The following is a 20,604-nucleotide window of genomic DNA, read 5'->3' on the forward strand; positions in this document are numbered from 1 at the left end:
ATACCCTGCTCGTGCATTAGCATAACGTCTGACTTTTTTTCAATGAAGCGCTGCATGAATTACAAATGCACAAACGTCGTACTGGCGTGGGACGAAATTACGAAGATTCACGCTCGCGCGCGCGAGAAAGTAAAAATTGAAATATTATTATATAAAAATAATCAGCTAGTAAATAAAGCGATAGAAAAAAAAGACGTTAAATATTGCAAGATGCATTAAATAATAGTGAAATAATTCGAATTAATTACAGCTGCAATATCCGTCAATAATTAATATTCGATATATATAAAAGAGATTTTTGTTTTATATCTTTATATTTTAATGAGAAAATTTTAGTCTCTTATAGCTTTTCTTAAATATGAAATTTTATCTAATTTTATAATATTCCCCGCGTTGATCATGTGTTCAGTTACAATCGCTCGCTAACGAAGTCCAGTCTTAATCCCGATACAACCCCGTTTGTTGCACGTTATCTCGCATTCATGTCAAGGCATTGATCAATACGTTGGGCGGATTAATCGTTAGATGAAATGAATGTACACGCGTGAGTGCTTAATCGTACGTGAATTACACGAAAGTAATATAATCAGTTGTATGAGAATGATTTTTCTTAAAAATTAAACTTACAAGTTTTGAATTTACAACTCGCGAGGTATTTCTTGCTGACAAAGCACGAAATCTCTACTTCGCAAGGATTTAATTTTCCATTACTTTATTTTGTTATTAAAGTAGCCTCAACTTTATATCTGTCATTTTATACAAGTTTTTCTCTCTTATAGAAATATTTATTTTTAATTACATGTTTGTATATTTTATCACGCGTGTGATGTACTAGAAATGAATGAATAGAATAATCAATTTGCATGTTTCCGCCTAGCGTACGCCAACATACATTGACCTTTCCTCACTGAAGTGCATGTCGCACGTTACTTTGTATCCTATTTCGTCTCGCATTGCGAAGAAAAAATCTCGCCGTCACTGCTAATCGATAATGAGTGTTTACGTACGGGAGAAGATACCAGTTTGGTAGAGGCAATGGTGGAAGCCGATGGATTATACGTCTAATCTCGACTTTAAGTTCAACATTACACCTCCTTCATTCAGCCATCGTCCGGTTATTATTGAAATTTACACAAGCGGGATAACCGCATGATGTTGCCGCAACATCTGGTATTACTTGACGCAACTTTATTAGTGCTTTTTGAAGAGAAGATTTCGCCGGGGAGAGCCGCGCCACGATTGGACCCCTTTGACCTTTCGTTCAGAATCGTTTTCTTTCGCGTTGCGCCGGATCGAATTGTCTATCAACTGTTCATAGACCCGACTTTATGCGCTCGGATCCGTATACAAGTCGCTCGACGGAAAGAGGAAAAGGGACGTATCTTTATGGCCGCGCAAATATGCCGTGAAAGCGCGCTCGTGACTTCGTCGAGACGTGGGAGTGCCGCTTCGAAAAAAAATATTGGATCGGCTAGTTCCGGTGGTGATCCGAACGAAATTACGATGATTTTATCGGCCAAACTTATGACACTCTTTTTCTTGTGAAAAAAATTTGAATCTGTTTTCTCTTTCTTCCGATTATTCCGAGCGATTGAAACTGCGAGATTAATTCATTATAATCATCTAAGATTTTAATAGGGCTAAACTCGATAATTTCTCTCGAGCGACCGGAAATAAAAGTGAACAAGCTATATAATGAAAAAATGTAACTTTCTTTCAAATACAAGTTTCATGAAAATATTTATATATTCATGAAATCAATTAGGCATGATTATTTTCTAATCAGGCAATTATTTAAAAAAAAAAAGAAAACGTATACTCATTTACTACATAATATATAATTTAAATTAATTTTTATAATTTTTTCACGTATTGCGTTTTTTTCACATAAATTCTCATTAGATGACGTTACGTTTGAACGTTTTAATAACACGGACTTAACGAGTTTACGCAACTCGAAGCCACCTTTGCATGATAATTAAACGCGTCTCGATTAGTAATAAAGAACGATATACTCCATTGCCAATCGCGAGACGCTAGAAATAGTCCACGGTACTCTTGGTCGAGAATCATTCATCATGAACGGCGATTACACGCAGCCTTGCGCAGCCTCGAGCGCGATTTAAGTCACTCCAAGTGTCGGGAGTTCAGTAGTGGGTGAAGAGGAACGCTGAATGTTAAACGGGCGGAAGTGGCGACCGCGCCATTTCTATGCATAACCCGTTGATTTACAACCAGAAATACGTGGGGCGCGCGAGCACACGATCTGCGCTCCGTGGATCTTGGATCTGTTGTTTGTTGCTTATCCTTTCTCACCTATACCTATACGTCTTTCCTACGCCTCTAGATTTACATAAATCATGAAAACGCGAGAGAGATGCGAAATCGAAAGTTCAGCATTAAGCGCGAGAAACGTATTTCCGTGCCTTTTATGATCGCAAACTATGTAAAATTCTTCTCGACGCAAAGACGATCGTTTTCTTTGGCGATGCAAACTGCGAAGAGAAACCGTTGGAACAATGCGGCATCGGGCAGCAGAGAAAACATATTTTATAGCAAAAATAAAATCGAAGTGCAATTTTATTTTTGTTATTCATATAGAAACAATGATTTATATCACAATGTTTTATATACATATATACATGGAGATTTTTCTCTTAGAATTTACCCTGAAAATCATGGTAATCGTGGAACAATGTGGTAATGGAAAGAATTTTATGAGAATTTCTCTGATTAATATTTATCACAATAAAAAATAATGTCTATCACAATAAAATATAAAATATGTTTAATTTTACTAAACTGTATAGTAAAATTAATCAAACATATTTTATATTTTATTATGATAGATATTATTTTTTATTGTGAAAAATATTAATCAGAGAAATTCTCATAAAATTCTTTCCACACCATATTATCCCACGATTACCATAATTTTCAGGGTAAATTCTAAGAGAAAATTCTTTCTGTGTACGTATATATAACTGATCGAATTCAGCAAAATAATATATATTCAAATATATAATAAATCATGATAATATCAAATCATGATATAATCAAATATATAATAAATATTTTAATTGCAAAACTCATTAATCAAGCGTTAATCGCTCGATGTCGCATCTACAAACTTGCCATTTCAAGTTCCATCGGATTTAAACGGTCGTACTGAATGCGACTGAACGTACACGCGAGAGTAACCGCTATGATTTTTGTCAATTAACGTATTGAATAGCGAGGAGTACTTCCGCGATTGCTAGATATCGCGACGAGATTATAGCGGCTGCAAAAATCTCAACGGCGCATTAATTTTCGTTTACCTACACCTCACATTAGTGTCCTTTGATAACAGTCTCGCGGCTATTGAGAATACTTTGCACGAACGATACGTACGGGAAACGAAATATCGCATCAACCGCATGGATTTTCCGTACAATATATAAAATTGCAATCCGCATTAAAATTCAAGAGAAGTGGAGACTTAAAAGATTATTTAAAAAAAAGATTTAATAGAAAAATACATAAGTATATGATTAATTGTATTTTCTTTCAATTGTTGTTTGACTTTATTTTCAACAATTTTTTTGTATCGAGTTTTCGTTTCATCTTGTTCAACGCAATCGTATATATTTTATCTTCTTAAATACCGGATACGCTTGTAAATCGAATAATAGCGAAAAATACAAACACGCGTTAATTGTTGCTTACGTACATTTCGCATTAGTCGTATTCCGATAAGCACTTTGCGCGCAATCTCGTCTCACAATTTGCATTCAAACGGAGAAGAGCTTTTAGAGTCCGATCTATGTACGGAGCTTCTAGCGTTATCTCGACCTGGATATCTCGCGGGTGTGTTACCTCGTTAAAAGACAATGCGCGTCCATGACCTGTCCTTACTTGTGACTCGCCGACACTCTCGCGATTGCAATTGTATTATTCTACACAGAGAGAGTATGACTTTAGTTTTCTCAGCAATTAACTGCGCTTTTGATACTTACGACTCAAAAGATAGCGGAAGTTGCGGATAGAAATTTTTTGATGCGCGACGTATTTTATTATCCGATTCCGCGAGGGATAATATAATTGACTTCTTTATAATTTTCCACGGGCGATTGAACATCTCTGATATCCGCAAATTATTCCGATGTTTTTTCTAATGATACACAGTTGTCAAACGGTCAACACTGCAGGCGATTTACGCACGATTGCGTGTTCACAGATTATAGTTTTAATTGCCCTAATCGTTGCCCATGAAGATAGCACTTTAATGCTTCCGCTGCGTTTTATGACGTTCAATTAGTTGCAATTTGTAAGACTTACATACATACATACATACATGCAGGTTTAAATATCTTATATTCTCGCTATTATTTACTCGTAATTCGTTCATTTATTATCTCACGAGATATGATTTTAATCACGTATTATTGCAATCGGATATATTCATCGATAGCGTCATCACGTTTATACGACGTAACAGCTTTGAAATGCGTGTTACATATCAGGACAGAGTTCAAGGTACAAGTGTAAACACCGGTTTGAAAGGAGAGACAGGCGTACAGTAAGTCCGTTTGAGTGTATATGTAACGCACAAGCCGAGAGAATTATGTTATTAAGAAAATCGAGCGGCAATTCTTGGAACGTAAGCGTTACAACTGAGCCTTGAAACACATTCCGCGATTGATTAATATATTAATTTATTCATTGTTTCTATCCATTTATAACAAAAGGTTGTGTGTGTACAAGATATTTGAATAAAAACCACTAATCACTAAATAATACTTATTAAACCTAATCGAGGCCAATGTAAAATATCGAATTTCCGAATATATTTTGTCTTCAAGTTACATAATTTACATCGTCACGTTTTCATCTTCCTACGAGAAATTATCGCAAAAATTTTGAAGATGAATAGCTATATTCTTCCTCGACACAGAAGCCGTATTTTATTCTTTATGCGAAGGCGCGAAAAGAAACTTTTCTACATGGATTCTCACGTACAAGCGGCAGTAAATTAACGCGATGCGGTGTGCGCGCTAATATCGAGTCTGTGTTCGTCGTTCTCGGTAAATGAATTATTGTGTCGGGCAGACAGGAGGGGCACGGCAAAGCGTTGTGCAACACGACGCGAATCACTCCGACTTCTTAGAATTTTACAATTCGCGCGACTCACGCCTTGGACCGTCTCAGCGGTTGCCTTTCATAATCGATTTTAATATAGCCACACCCATGAAATTTCGATGAACCAGTCCTACCGTCTCATCGGTATACGAGATCAATTTCCGACACCGGGAACGACTGAGTCTTTCGCAATAATAATTTTCGACCAACATCGCGAAGCTTATAAAGCTATTCTACCCGGATTCGACACGCGCGCACAGATCTCGTTTAAATCGAAAATCAATAAGTAGATCACGATTTGCATTTGATTAAAAATTTTTATCTGAAAAAAATATAGAAAATTTCTTTCTGCTCAAGGCTTTGCAAAGAATAATCCGTCTTGATCTTGACTGATCTCGAAAGCTCGAAAGCTCACGTTTTTCATTAACTAAACATTTATGCCGAGACATGAAAGCACATATTCGCCGGGCGCAATAAATCTTCCTCCCTTCTCGTTACGAGGAATGTGTATTTGTAACAAGTGCTCCCGAAGGAACGATTAAATCTTAGCTTCCGGCGATGAAGTACTCAACCGTGACTTGATATCACGTGTTCTTACTGTGAAATTGGAGCGATCTCCCTCACAGCAGGAAGAAGAATCAAAGTAGAGATCCTGTTAACCCCACGTGTATCCCGCAGATTGCTACTCTAGCGAGAAACCTTCACCACTACGAACGGACGGGGCCCCGGCTTAGAAAAGTTACGAGTGCACGCGTCGGCTGTGTAATCCAGAAATAATTCTCGATCCTTCACGGTGTTCTTCTTCGTGGAAGATTTTATTCCTTAATATCTCATTTTATCCTTTTGCAAAATACAAGCATCGCGCGAGAAGATCAAAGAGAATTTCACGGCGATTTAAAGTCCATCTATTGTTTCACGTTCGGATTATTTAAATTTATTTCGTAAATAATGTAAAATAACAAATTTAAATGTAGAATATTTTACGTCTCTTTTTGTTCGAATTATTTCAATTCCATGCATGAATTTATTAGAATAAACAGATACAGTATATAACGCAATAAAAAAATTATATTCAAAAGAAAAAGAGTTATGATTAAATTGATATAACATTTAATTCTTTTTTCCACGTGCATATGGGTGCCATCAAAATTATTCGAGGAAAAAGTGCTATCAAGCGTGAAGTCGATGTTACCTCTGCAATCGAAGCGCAGTTCCCGCATAAGCATTCGCTCGTAAATATATGTTCCGCGAACTGCGCTAATATTCCAGATATAAGCCTCAGTGAAATGACTAGCGCATATAATTTCTGTCGAGAGAGCGAAGAAAAAAAAATGTTACAGACCTGCGCGCGCGTGATAACACACATCTCACAGTGGGGAGAGAGAAAGAAAGAAAGAGAAAGAGAGAAAAGCGCGGCTTGGAAAATCGCGATTCCTGTTAACCCCGTGCGCGAGCGTGCACATCGTCCCGAGATTGCTACCCTTACGTACGCGAGCGCACATTCGCGATTCCGCCACGGAGCGGAGAGAGCCCCGGCTCTTTCTCGCTGGCTCACGAAGACACATGCTGTAATCCCGGGATAATTCTCGACGTATCCGCGTTATAAAGCTGCGGTATTCGCCGCAGATGTAAATACCCGCGGGGCAGCCGGGAGCCCCGCAGGTATTAAACATACGTTCCCCGGGTACTCGACAAATTGCTCGCATGAACCAGAATAATTAGCATCCCTAGCCTCCGGTGGTGTATGCCTACTCGCGTTGCGCTCCTCCGTCCTTCTCTATCTCGTTTTCGTCTTCTTCCTCGTCTCTCCCTTCTCTCCATATCTCTTCGACAACTCTACCGTCTGAATCGGGCTTGTACGTTCCGGGGAATGCCCAGAACAGAACGAGCGTGTCTCTCTCTCTCTCTTTCTTTTCTCTCTTCGTCCGTTTCATTGTGACGATGCACCACGTTCCGTGGTTGCGTTTAATCAGCCCCGCTGACTTGATGCGCGCCATACTGTCCAGCCTCTGCCGGCCGATGCGGCTGCTTAAGAATGTAATTTAATATGCGACGTTACACACCGCGGGCCCCGCCGTGTCATATTTATAGGTATTTATGCATCAGCTTCGCGAGCACGTTTGCGCGTACGCATGGTACGCAGCGCGCGAGAACTATTGAAATTATCTCCCGGAGGAAAAGGAAGGTATCGAGCGTATTCACGACTCTCGTACTCTCTCGCGCATATGTAGGAGGAATTTATCGTTATTTATCGCCGGTTAAAATCCTACGCACCGCGCCGTTTCTCTCTTTGTAACGTTTCGCGCAGCTCGACGCGACGAGAGAAAGAGCAAAGAAAAAAAAAAAAAAAAAAAAGAGAAACGCACTGCTGCTGCACCTGCTGTTAACATAATTATTCAAACCCGCCGTTCTTTCTTTCTCTCTCGCTCATCAACATTATACATCAATCTTAAACACGTGGCTCTATATTTTTGAAGAGAATCAAGTGCCTTTTACTTTCAGTTTCGTTTCGTGCGATATATACCTACACAAAGAATTTTCTCTTAGAATTTACCCTGAAAATCATGGTAATCGTGAGACAATATGGTACGGAAAGAATTTTATGAGCATTTCTTTGATAATTTTACTATGCTGTTTAGTAAAATTAATCAAACATGTTTTATATTTTATTGTGATAGATATTATTTTTATTGTGATAAATATTTATCAAAGAAATTCTTATAAAATTCTTTTCGTACCATATTGTCTCACGATTACCATCATGATTTTCAGGGTAAATTCTAAGAGAAAATTCTCTCAATGTAACAGAAAAATCTTAGAAGACTGACATTGAAAATTAGCATGTAAAATGATATACATTGCGAGTTACATTCTTTATGAATGCAGCATCAGTATACTATATAATTTTGATTATGTGCATATCATTTAATATCAATTACTAGTAACTTCAAGGGGAATATATACATATACTAAAAATCTACCATAATAACCAGAATTCCATCTTGGAATTAAATGAGATTAAATAAATAAAACTTTAAGATAAACACACACGTATGTGTGTGAAAGCTTATGAATCTATAATAAAGTACTTATAGCATGTAATAAATCTTTAGGTAAAGTGTTGAACAATTCTCTCTATGTTTTCACAACTTTGCCTACCTAATATACAGATACAAGAACTATAATTTATTATTCTCTCTCAAGAAATAGAAACACGTTGTAATAAGCAAAGTATTTCGTTATAATACTAGTACAATTTTAATCATCTAATACATATAGAAACTAATATCGCGCTGTATCCACATCTAACGACATTCAGCTCTCACTTTGACATGAGTAGAGTGGAAATTTAATTTTTATAGCCACATATGTATATATCAAGCCGTACTTATACTTGATCGACACACGTGCATGAAAATGAGGATGCAATCACGGCGCAATTACGTGCATCATAAGATGCACGCGGTGTCAGGTCGCGAGATATGAGCGCGAGGTCTCGCTATAAGTATTCCCTTTTCCGGAACGGCGGGGGCGTGAACGTATAAAGGCATCGATACGTTACGTAAGTCTTTTTCTCGATTAAACATTTCCCCCCTCTAGCATTGATCGACGTGGGCGTTAAGAGAGACACGTGCTGCCGACACGTTGCTTCACGTGAATACTAATATAAATCTCGTGGAAAGGACCACCTCGACGAAATTCGAATATATTTCTCACGATACAAACGTGATAAGTTGTTCGGATTTAAAATTTAAATTCGCTTCTTGTGAGAATAGATTCAACTTATTTGATTATCTCGTTCAGATGCTCGTTGAAATATTATTGTACATGGAAATGAGTAAAATCGCTCATAATATATCGTTTTATATACCGCCGCGCGTTATTTATAAAGTAACCTGTTTGTGCCGTGTGTATATGCAAAAAAAAATACGTTTCATAGAAACACGCGGACGCGTCGCGGGGAATATAATTTTCCGCATTTTCCGCGCGTTTTCCTCAGCGCCGGGCTAAGATTCACGGCGACGACGCGTCGCCGCCATCGGCGAAACGCCCTAATGATGCGCTATGCATGCACGTGTGCATTCGTTGTAGCCCTGATCCTGTAGTCGAACCGTGGCGAATAGTATCGCTAGCGCTAAGAGAATCCTTCCCGTTAGTTAACTTGCGTGTCCACTTTACTCTCAGAGATTTCTGATAGCAAAACTACGGGTATGGAAATGAAAACGTTTATCAATTGCCAGAGAGATTAGAGATCTCTATCACATTCATAATTATTTCTGAGAAACGTTAGCAATTTTCTAATATTTTTCTAGTATTATCAAAAATTATAAAAAATATTATAGAATGAGCGATTCTATGTTTAAAATTTCTAATTAAAGTAAAAATGTTTTTATCTTCCTGCATTATGTAACGTATATACTGTAATTGTAATTTTTATAATACCTTTAAATAATTATAACAAATTATAATTAAACGTATCTTTTTCATTTTGAAACGTGTATATTATTCTGCTTTCTGCGGTTTCATTTATAATTTATATTTTATTTTAAAAAATTATAAAAGATAGCCTATTATGAACTAGCGAGCTGGCCCATGATTGACTGTTACTTGAAGCTATCTGCAATCCATGTCTTACTACTTCGAAAAAAAAAGAAAAAAAAAAAAAGACTCGCTGTCTATGGTAGACAATAAACACTCGAGGATATTGTTACTACTCGCTTGCCAAAAGGCAGGATAGGCAATTTATAGTTAACGTCAGCAGCGGAGGAAAAGGCGCGGCGAGAGACGCGCGCAGAGGACGTTCGAGGCCGAGATTGCCGGCTGAGCCTTGAGGCGCGATCGTAACTCATAATTGATGAGCGGCGCGTCGAGGATCCAGATCTCCGTGGATCGACGTTGCTCAGAAAAAGTCGCCTGAGCTGAGAATAGCGCGCGTGCCCCCTCGCCCATGATGACTTTATAATGTCGTATCGAGGCGGCCCCGGGCAATTATTATCCGTTTCGGTCCGCACTTTTCCGCATCGACGTGGCCGGCAACGCTCGCGGCGGCGGCCTTAATTACAAGGATACCCCCGAGACAGAGGAGGGAGACCTAACCCCGTGCGAAGAGTCCCGAGCGCACATTGTCGTTACATCGCGAGGGATTACGTTGCAAATCCGCGGTGCGTCGATCCCGCCGGAGAAAGAGAGAGATAGATCCGCCGTCAGTCGTAAACACGGCTGCGTTACTACAGTCGTAAAGAGGATACGATCGAGAACGTAAGTTTTGCCATTTCTCGCCGGTCGTAATTCTCGAGATTTCCGATGAATCGCTATAAAACAAAATCTTATCGCTCTATCGCCGCGGCAAGAACCGCGGACTGTCTATCTCTCTCTCGGGATTATCGTCAGCCTGAGGTCGAAGATCGATGAATGAAAAATATTCTTCGCGTATTTCTCCATCCATCCTCATTATATGTACGTGTGCATATATACTTGGTATTTGTTTTCTTTTATTATTAATCTATAAATGGGAGATTTCTCGATTTCATGATACCAGTTGATGTGTTAACACGATGTATGACATAAATGATAATACGAATCAAAGATCGACAAAGCCAAAAAAAAAAAGGTGTAAACCTACGCGACGTTCAATTCTGCGAATAAGCCGTATTGAAAAGTTCAATAGTCCGACAAGACAAGGTGCAACGCGAGACAAGACCGCTGGCGATTTTATGCAACCGTGTTGCTACACCCACGCGTTTCACGCGAGAGAAAAAGTGACGAGGCGTAATATTATTTTCCCCTCCGTGAATATACTATGATTCTTATTGTTAGATACGTCTCTTGATAGTTATCGCGGTATTGTCATTGGTGAAACTGCAGGTGCTCAAACAGTTCAACGTGTTTATATAATTTATTATATTGGCAGAGAAAGAAAAAAAAATCTCACACTCGATACTTGCTTATCGTTATTCGATTATGTAGAATAATTTTTGCATTTTATATGGAAATTTAAGATTTCTATATTATAAATTTTTATATTACTGAATGTATAGAATATCATCTAAATTCGATTTAAACTTTCTAGTGTGCAATCGTGTTCATAATAATCGATAACGATAATAATCGTTTCTTTCGAATTCCATAGATAGTTCGATAAATTACTTCAAGATATTACGAATAATTAAAACCCTATAGTGCTACGCACAGAATCGTTTGTCAATTAGTTCAGGAAGCGCAAATCTCTGCTTCGAGAAACGAACGACGTTATTACATGTTATCAGTATAAGGTTCAACAGCATTATATTTTGTGTACTGTTGCGTGCAATCAGGAAGGATCAAGATCGCTACTATCTTTAATTCTTCCCGGCTAGCCGAGAAGATCTGTAGCGAAATGAAACGCAGCCATTAATGCCATTAACTTAATATGATTGCTCAGGCTGAGAAATTTATACGTATAAGAAGTTATCGAAAGTTATTTCCTCACAGTTGATCAGAAAAAATTATTTTTAAATTATATAATTATATATTTAAAATTAATTTTAAATAAAAAATTAAATGCTATTTTTTTATTCGACAATTATTAATTTTACTATTAGATCGCATTGTGTACCTAATAATATTAATTATTTCCTATATTCGTCGAATGAAAAATAATTATTTCGATCTTAGTATTTTCCAAATCGCATGATAAATCAACCGCTATACAAATGTAATAAAGTAAACAATTTCTCACTCACCAATACCTGTAAAGCAGAGTTGTAGTACACAGCCCATTGGTCTGAAAACAAAATATTCAATTATATATATACATGTATATACGTGTGTGTAATTTTACCAATAGCGAATTAATAAATTAATGAGTATGTTGTAAATTATATTATAAATAATATTATAAATTATATTATATATATATTATATATATTATAAATTATATTATATTATAAATTAACGCGATGGATATATTTACGAGTCGCAACACATTCATACATATACATGACTTAATAACTAATTAAAACTCGAAGAAGATTCGTTCGAAAAAGTATAGCTTTAAAATAAATATAATTCTCGAAAATCGACTGACGTTTCACCTCAATATCTACAGGTTGTCTTTATTTCAGTTTAATTTCTTTTTTTTAATTTTAAAAGGCAGAAGTCTTCTTAGAAGTTATATAAAACTACAAATCTTTTTAATCCTTTTTAATCCTGATAATTACTGCTAAGGAAAAGGACAAAGTGAGACGCTACGTGAAGTTGGCGTCTCAGAAAAGACATTTTCGTTGCTTTAATGACCAAAACTATTTGTTCAAACTATCAAGAGCTCTAGAAATATTGAAAATAAAGCCAGAACTCTTAAGTTTCCACGAAATGAGACGCCAGCTTCATACACACGACAAATCGCCCTGGAGACACGCGGCAGATGCGCGGAGAATCAACTTTGTTTCATTTATTCAAGTTCAACGGCACCGGAGCGTACGTATGACTTGGCATAGCGCCACGTGTAATCCGGCAGAATCAGGATCGGTCGATCGGCAGGCGCGGCGCGGTGCGGCGCACAGTGAGTCGTTGATACGAGATGAGCAGCGGTAATGCCGACTTAATGCGATCAAACGAGTCCACCACCGCTGCTTCCAGTGCACGGACTCGAGCGAGGCCGCCGATGCCCCGTATAAATGCGCGTCCGCGCGATTATACCGGTGCTAAGACCGAGCGAGACGACGGGTACGTGTGTATACGCGATCGCGTACTTAGCGCGGATCGAGGAGCCAGTCGCGGGTCCGGTGTACAGAGCCAACGGTGCCTCCCATCACGTAATCTGACTAATCGTTTCCGGTTTCGCCGGCGCGAACTTGCCTCCAGTATTATAGCCACGCGAGGTAATGTTAGACCATCTCCGCCCGTCCGCTAATGATACGCCTCAATCATGCATTAGACGTATAAAAGCGAATTTACACGGTTCACTTGTAACGATATCATACCGGAAGAATCGTCCGATGCGAGAGAAAAATTAAGTAAACAATGTTTCAGAAAGTCTCATCCATGAAAAAAAATGTGACTGTATATTCATCTTGATTTAATCATTCAAAGTGATATGCAATATTTATGAAAAAGTATCCCAAGTTTTGTCATATAGAGATATATGACTGTACATTTAGTGTAAATGTATAATTATGATAAATATAAACTATTTAAAGCTAATTTATATAATTGCAGTTGAGAATTGTTTGCTATATAATTCATCACATAAAAGAAAATCCCTCACCGTTTTATAAACTTATTTAATTTTTAAATTAGGAAATTATTCAAGTTCGCGTATCTTAAATTTTTTAGTGAGCCACAAATATCTATCAAATCTCGTCAGACAACATTAGATAATTAAACTTACAAGCAAAAAACAAAATCGTATATCTATTGCACTCGCTCTTCAAACATACTTTCTCATGAGAAATGACTTGCATAAATTCGTCTTAATCCTCACGGGATAGATCATCCTGCAAACTTACGGTGTAGGTTAAACGACGCGTTTAACCCTATCTCGCAGGGGGTCTCTCCCAACATACGTACACATATGGCTAACAAAACACTTTTGTGAAAACGATCAGTCTAGCACATTTGGAGAACGCGAACGGATATTAGCTCTCGCGCAGCGAACAATCTTATACATCGATAAAAGGTATGAAGTCTATCTAACGTAAACATGCTGCAAAGTTCAAAGAGACACTTGTGCAAAATTAGCACTCTATTTTTAAAATTTCTCAATATAATTAATAACATTTTGCATTTTTTCCAAAGAGTTCTGAAATTTCTGAGATGCGTTTTTAAAAAAATTCTGTCGATTAAATTATAGAGTCCTAACAATGAAGTGCCAATTTTGCAATACGAAAATTATATTTTTTCAAATTAATTGAAATAAAAAATTAACTCTTTCTCAATAAGAACATATTTAAGTCTTAATATTTTTCTAATAATATATTTGTGTAGCGCTATCTAGAACTCTAAACAAATTTTAATTTTTAAAGAAATAAAAAAATGTGAGAATGTTTTCGATTTCAGTTTTTTTTTAAGTCAAAGGAATTCTTGCGATGCTTTATTTTTAGAATATAAATTTTCAAAGTTCCTAGATAGATGAAACATTTATTATAAAGATTTTGGTAATTATGAAAGAGTTTTAATTAATTTTTAATAGTTTGAAACGTAATAATTATTAACCGAGAAAATTGAAGTCAATAAATTATAGAAGGAATTCTTTTTCGAAATACTCTGTATAATTACTGCAGATCCGTATTGAGAAGCTCGCGAATGCTTTTCGCTTGGCTAGCGTTCGATTCCTGATATTACGAGATCGCAAGGTCACGCTTACAAGTAATAAGGGAAATATACAGAGTTGCGATTCTTTCCGGCAAACCGGTCACGAGAATCCCTGAGGGATATGCACACTGCGCATTGTGTTGCACTGTCAGAATGGTGCACGAACTCGAATGCAGATCGGCTGCAAGAGACCACGTGTGCAATTCTTCGAAAACGAATAAAGTGCAATGGTTAGGCGCTGACAATACTCGTAGGTATGCCTGCCATTCTATTAATCATCTTCAGTTTCGCGGTAAAACACAACAGACGAAGTCTACTAATGCCCGATTGCCGCAAATCGACGTGGATTTCTAATTCAATATTCGCGTTATCCCTGAAGATACTGCGCGTATCGTAAATTGGATATATTATGAATAATATGAATAATATTTATATAAATGTCAGCATTGAAGTATAAATAATATAAATATACATATACATTTCAAAGGGACAATGATATAGTTGTTGTAAATAATCATATCAAGCAAAATACATATCAATATCATAAATAAAATACATATTTTATTTCACGTTTAATAATGTGATATAAATTAATTCAATGAGGATCAGAATATTTGAAAGATTATGAAAAGCGATAGAGTTAAATTTTCACGATAAATATCGTAATATTAACTTCACATCTTTAGTAGAATAAGATGAACATAATTTTATAATTTTTATAAATTAGACTTTTCCAAACACACATTTTCTCGAAACACTTCGATTTGATCTCTTTAATTAAAAACTATAATATTTGTTTGTATTTCGAATAAATCAATGTTAATTACAATCGAATAAATAATTATTTTTCTCATGGTATAATTGTAAACGTGAAATAAAATATAAGAGATCTTTCATAAAATAGCGTTCAAGATATTCTTCAAAAGGCAATGCGATAAAGCGAAAAGGAAAGGCGCACCAGATTAGTCAGTAGACAGTGTCGGCCGACTGGCCAGCCTGTCCGGAAGAAATCGAGAGTGGCTCCGAGAGAGCCGGGACAAGGTCGTAATCTCGTGGTTGGAAAGAAGAGAAAGCATTTAGCTCTCCCGCGATCTCCTGGCGACTTGACTCTTCGAAAGTATTGAACGTTGCGTAACCGTGTTCGATCATCTGATGCAACGAAGCAAACGAGCGAGCAATTGGCTCCATTATTTTTGTAATCTGTATCTTGTAAATCACTGAACGGAGGATTTACAAAGATCATGAATATGAAGAAAATCGACGTATTCATCGCGTCTTGTCCACAATATATTTTGCATTTATCAAAATACGATAAGATAATAAGAAAAAGGGAGAGAAAGAAAGAGGGAACTGATAGATGGTCCAGACGATTCACTCTCTAGCGCGGACGCAAGCGTGGGATGCGAAGGTTGACGACCTGGCATCGCGAGGATCCCGTCAAGGTCGCACCGAGCGGTCGAGCGTCACGAATTTCGCGCGATTATGTGAGCGTTGGCTCGTCGAGCTGGAGGTGTTAAAAAAAAAATCGATCGATCGATATTCAACACTTACACGCGACCGATAATGAAAGCTAAAATAAAAATGTATACACTAATTCCGTAATATAATCAGATTTTAATTCTGTAATGTATACACAGAGAGAATTTTCTCTTAGAATTTACCCTGAAAATCATGGTAATCATGGGACAATATGGTATGGAAAGAATTTTATGAGAATTTCTCTGATTAATATTTATCACAATAAAAATAATATCTATCACAATAAAATATGAAATATATTTGATTAATTTTACTATGCAGTTTAGTAAAATTAATCAAACGTGTTTTATATTTTATTGTGATATATAGATATTATTATTTTTATTGTGATAAATATTAATCAAAGAAATTCTCATAAAATTCTTTCCATACCATATTGTCCAATGATTACCATGATTTTCAGGGTGAATTCTAAGAGAAAATTCTCTCAGTGTATAAGTATGTCCAAATATTAAATTTATCTCTATTTAAATTATTTTAAATTATAAAAAAATTACATTATATAGAAATGGAAATTTAGCTATGAAAAATTGACATACGAAAATTTATGTTAAAAAATTTTTATTCCTCGGAACAGAAATTTTTCGATAAATAAAAATTTTTCGATAAATAAGAACTAGAAAAAACGTGGAAACCGCATGGCTCTATCTATTATAGTTTTCGAGATATCGATTTTTTTCACTTTTCCCACTTTTACGTCGGGCCAGAAATTTTTCTGTTTCGATGAATAAAAATTTTTGAAAAGTTTTTAAAGTTTTCTTGACAATTTTGGATAGCATCTCACGAGTTCTACCAATAACTATTAATGTTCGAAACGCTAGGATTAATACATAAAAAGTTATCGCAAATTTTCGTATGACAGGTCGACTTTAATATTCTGGCCCGACGTAAAAATGGGAAAAAGTGAAAAAAATCAATATTTCGGAAACTATAATATATAGAGCCATGCGGTTTCCACGTTTTTTCTTGTTTTATCGAGTACGATTCAGAACTCTAACATTTTTCACCAGAACTTGATATTTTAGAAATATCTTCGATAATGAAAGTACGTTTTTTTTATCTAAAAATTGCAGAACTCTTTCAAGAAATAATCAGGAACTATGTAACTATTTAAAAGAATCTTAAAACTCTGCTCCAGAACTATTTGAACTCGATGTGTAAAAAAATGTGAAGTTGGCACCCCTATTTTTCGAAATTGATTTTCATTATCATAATGACCGGAACTATTTATAAAAATTATCAAGAACTCTTCCTATGATTCTAAATAACTCAGAACTCTTAACAGAACTATATCATAACATAGGGGTGCCAATTTCACACACCCGATTTTAATTGCACGAAAAAATACAAAGAATCATACATTATTCGTCAGAAGTTATAAGAGAAATTATAATTTTATTTATATTAATGTAAAATATTATCATATGTAACGTACAAGAGACGCAGTTAGTATCTTAAACAGCTCTGCTTTACAAATGTGCTAATAAAAATCGATAATCATAAAGAATTGACTGATGATTCGACAGAAAATTTCGCTTCGCATTACATCGCAATTCATTTCTATAAATATTTTCTATGAATACACAACTTAAAAAATTCATGACGTAAAATTTCGATCTCGTAATAGAATTATTTAATATAAAATGTTTAGTGTGGAATAATAACATATTCAGAATATATAGAATTATGTTATAATATGCAAAAGAGAAATTATTATATTTTAAGTTTTAAATTAAGTTTAAAATTATTATATTATATATTAAGTGATTAATAAATAAATATTATAATAGATAATTATTAAAAAAATTGTTATTATATTAATTATATATCAAGAGATATAAAATTATATAAACAAAAAAAATTATATAATAAATTTCGTATATTATCTCTTTGTCAATTTACACAAATTCTCTGAGATTTGTATACGCTCTATTTAATTAGATAGATTTATTGCGATGATACAGAAACGGTCACTAATCTGGTGCACTTTCACAATTATATTATACAAAATTTTATACGACTTACCAATATCGGTATCCGCATCGAAACAGGAAATCGTGGCTGCAAATCTCCGTCGAAATTATGTATATCCAAATATATCCAAAATGGTTGCAGGATCCAGAAGTGGGTTGATAATAAACACTCGCGATACAACTTTTATATTTCCGCATCTCGTGCGAATTCGGAACGGTGCAATAATGCTTTTGTAACATTATATATATACATATATATCCACGTATTTTGTATCTAAAGCCGTTCAACAAGTGTTTTCTAATCGTATTTGTGACGATATAGAAAAGAATCGTGCATATCCGAACACGTGCGAGCCTCGAGTCGCGACGATTCCAGGAAAGTCTTATCTCGGTGTCTTCCATAAAAAAATTTCGCGTCGAAAAAATAATGGCAATTGAAAACGTTCGTCTCGCATTTACAAAAGCATATATAATATCTTGGCGAAGTTCGATAATTCTTCCACTCGCGGACGCGTCGAATATAAAGTTTCAATAATTGTATTTTGTGGACGTGCGAGTCTCGACGATCCAGGAAAGCGATATCTCGACGTCTTCCAAAAAAAACGTCGCATCGAAAAAAAAAATCATGGCAATCCGAAACGTTTGTAGCCTCGCGTTTATAGTAAAAAAAGCTTAGTATTTTGGCGAAATTCCATCATTCTTCTACTCGCGGACACATCGAATATAAAGTTTCAATAACTGTCTTGTGAACGCGCGAGCCTTATCTCGGCGTCTTCCATAAAAAAGTTTTGCGTCGAAAAAATAATGGCAATTGAAAACGTTCGTCTCGCATTTACAAAAGCATATATAATATCTTGGCGAAGTTCGATAATTCTTCCACTCGTGAACACGTCGAATATAAAGTTTCAATAACTGTCTTGTGGACGCGCGAGCCTTATCTCGGCGTCTTCCATAAAAAAGTTTCGCGTCGAAAAATAATGGCAATTGAAAACGTTCGTAGTCTCGTGTTTACAAAAAGCGTATATAATATCTTGGCTAAATTCGATAATTCTTCCACTCGCGGACGCGTCGAATATAAAGTTTCAATTTTTTTTTTTGCCGACGCGCATGTATATCCACGTATTTTGCATCTAAAGCCGTTCAAGTGTTTTCTATTCGTATTTGTGACGATAGAAAAGAATCGTGCATGTCGAAGACGTGCGAATCTCGAGTCGCGACGCTCCAGGAAAGCGATACCTCGGCGTCTCTCTCTCTCTCTCTCTCTCTCTCTCTCTCTCTCTCTCTCTCTCTCTCTCTCTCTCTCTCTCTCTCTCTTCCACGAAAAAAAACTTCGCGTCGAAAAAGAATCATGGCAATTGAAAACGTTCGTAGCCTCACATAAAAAGAGCGTAATATCTTTACGAAATTTAACAATCTCACTCGCGGACGAATAAATACAAAGTTCAATAATTGTTTCGAATTGCAAAGTTGAACAATTTCGTAATTACGAGAAGAAATAAAAGCAAACAAACCTCGACATATTCATGAATGCCGTCGATCAAATTTCTTCCTCGCTCCGAATTCGCGTTTCGATAAATGCAGAAATAAACAGAAGTAATAACGTTTGTTGTTCACACACTTGTTACATATATTCGTTGCACTATATACACTCGCGACGATAAACAGTCGTCGATACGCCATTAAAGACGATAAAACGCACACTTCACGCGTAACTGCGTCGACCGAGAAGAAAGGGAAGCTTCGATAATCACGCCACTCTTTCTTCTTCGTTCCGTAACTTCCGTATTTACACTCGCGGAAACGAAAACGATATCGCGTACACCCGCACATTCTTCCGCTATATTCCCGTAGAATGCGGGTGATCCATCGCGCACGATCGAAGGCAAAAGGACGAACGCTCGATAGAATAACTACTTCATGTCCGCGGCGCTGTCCTGCAACGACTCGCGTCCTCCCTCTTCCCCCTCCACCTTCCCGGGCATTTCCACAAATTACTACACGCGCGATAACGAGAGTTCCGCGATCGACCGATACGATAATAACTCGTCGAAAATGCGAAAGTGAGCTGGATAAAAACGATCGTCTCGCACGTTCCTCGCGCTTATAAACACACTCGCGATTGAATACGAATGATTTATCGCGCGACCCAAGTCAAAATGACGCGAATTTTTCCAGAATAAATGAGACCGTGTGGCGCCCGCGGCGCTGTCCTGCAACGACTCGCGTCCTTCTTCTCCCCCCACCATCATCCCGTGTATTTTCCGAAATTATACGCACACGATACGAAAGCTTCGCGATCGGCCGATACGATAATAGACTCTTTCAAAATGCGAAAAGTAAGCTGGATAAAAACGATCGCATCGCACGTTCCTCGCGCTACACACTCGCGGTCAAATTACGAATGATTTATATCGCACGATCGAGGGAGAGAGAGAGAGAGGGGGGGGGGGAGAGAGAGAGAGGGGGGGGGGGGGAGAGAGAGAGAGGGGGGGAGAGAGAGAGAGAGAGAGAGAGAGAGAGAGAGAGAGAGAGAGAGAGAGAGAGAGAGAGAGAGAGAGAGAGAGAGAGAGAGAGAGAGAGAGAGAGAGAGAGAGAGAGAGAGAGAGAGAGAGAGAGAGAGAGAGAGACGCGCGCGACAACGAAAGAGACGCCGCCATATTGACCGTTACGAAAATGAATT

General features: G+C 36.9%; 2 protein-coding genes across 6 annotated transcripts in view; one reads left to right on the forward strand and one right to left on the reverse strand.

The window, feature by feature from the left end:
* Positions 1-18,557, reverse strand: part of LOC145940367 (uncharacterized) — a 278,019-nt gene extending 259,462 nt beyond the window's left edge. The window contains exons 1-2 of one of the 3 annotated variants that reach the window (XM_083045442.1): positions 17,977-18,554; positions 11,844-11,884 (exon numbers count right to left, since the gene is read on the reverse strand). The gene's annotated coding sequence lies outside the window, so the exon portion shown is untranslated. Of the gene's footprint in view, positions 1-11,843; positions 11,885-17,976 lie in introns of all 3 variants that reach the window. The other 2 variants (XM_083045439.1, XM_083045441.1) reach the window with 2 other exon arrangements.
* The window catches only part of LOC145940361 (uncharacterized), a 58,772-nt gene that overhangs the window by 5,296 nt on the left and 32,872 nt on the right, over positions 1-20,604 (forward strand). The window lies entirely within an intron of this gene.

This window comes from Prenolepis imparis, unplaced genomic scaffold (assembly GCF_030444845.1).
Source record: "Prenolepis imparis isolate NDT839.2.m4 unplaced genomic scaffold, iyPreImpa1.0 SCAF_9, whole genome shotgun sequence".
Lineage (NCBI taxonomy): Eukaryota > Metazoa > Arthropoda > Insecta > Hymenoptera > Formicidae > Prenolepis > Prenolepis imparis.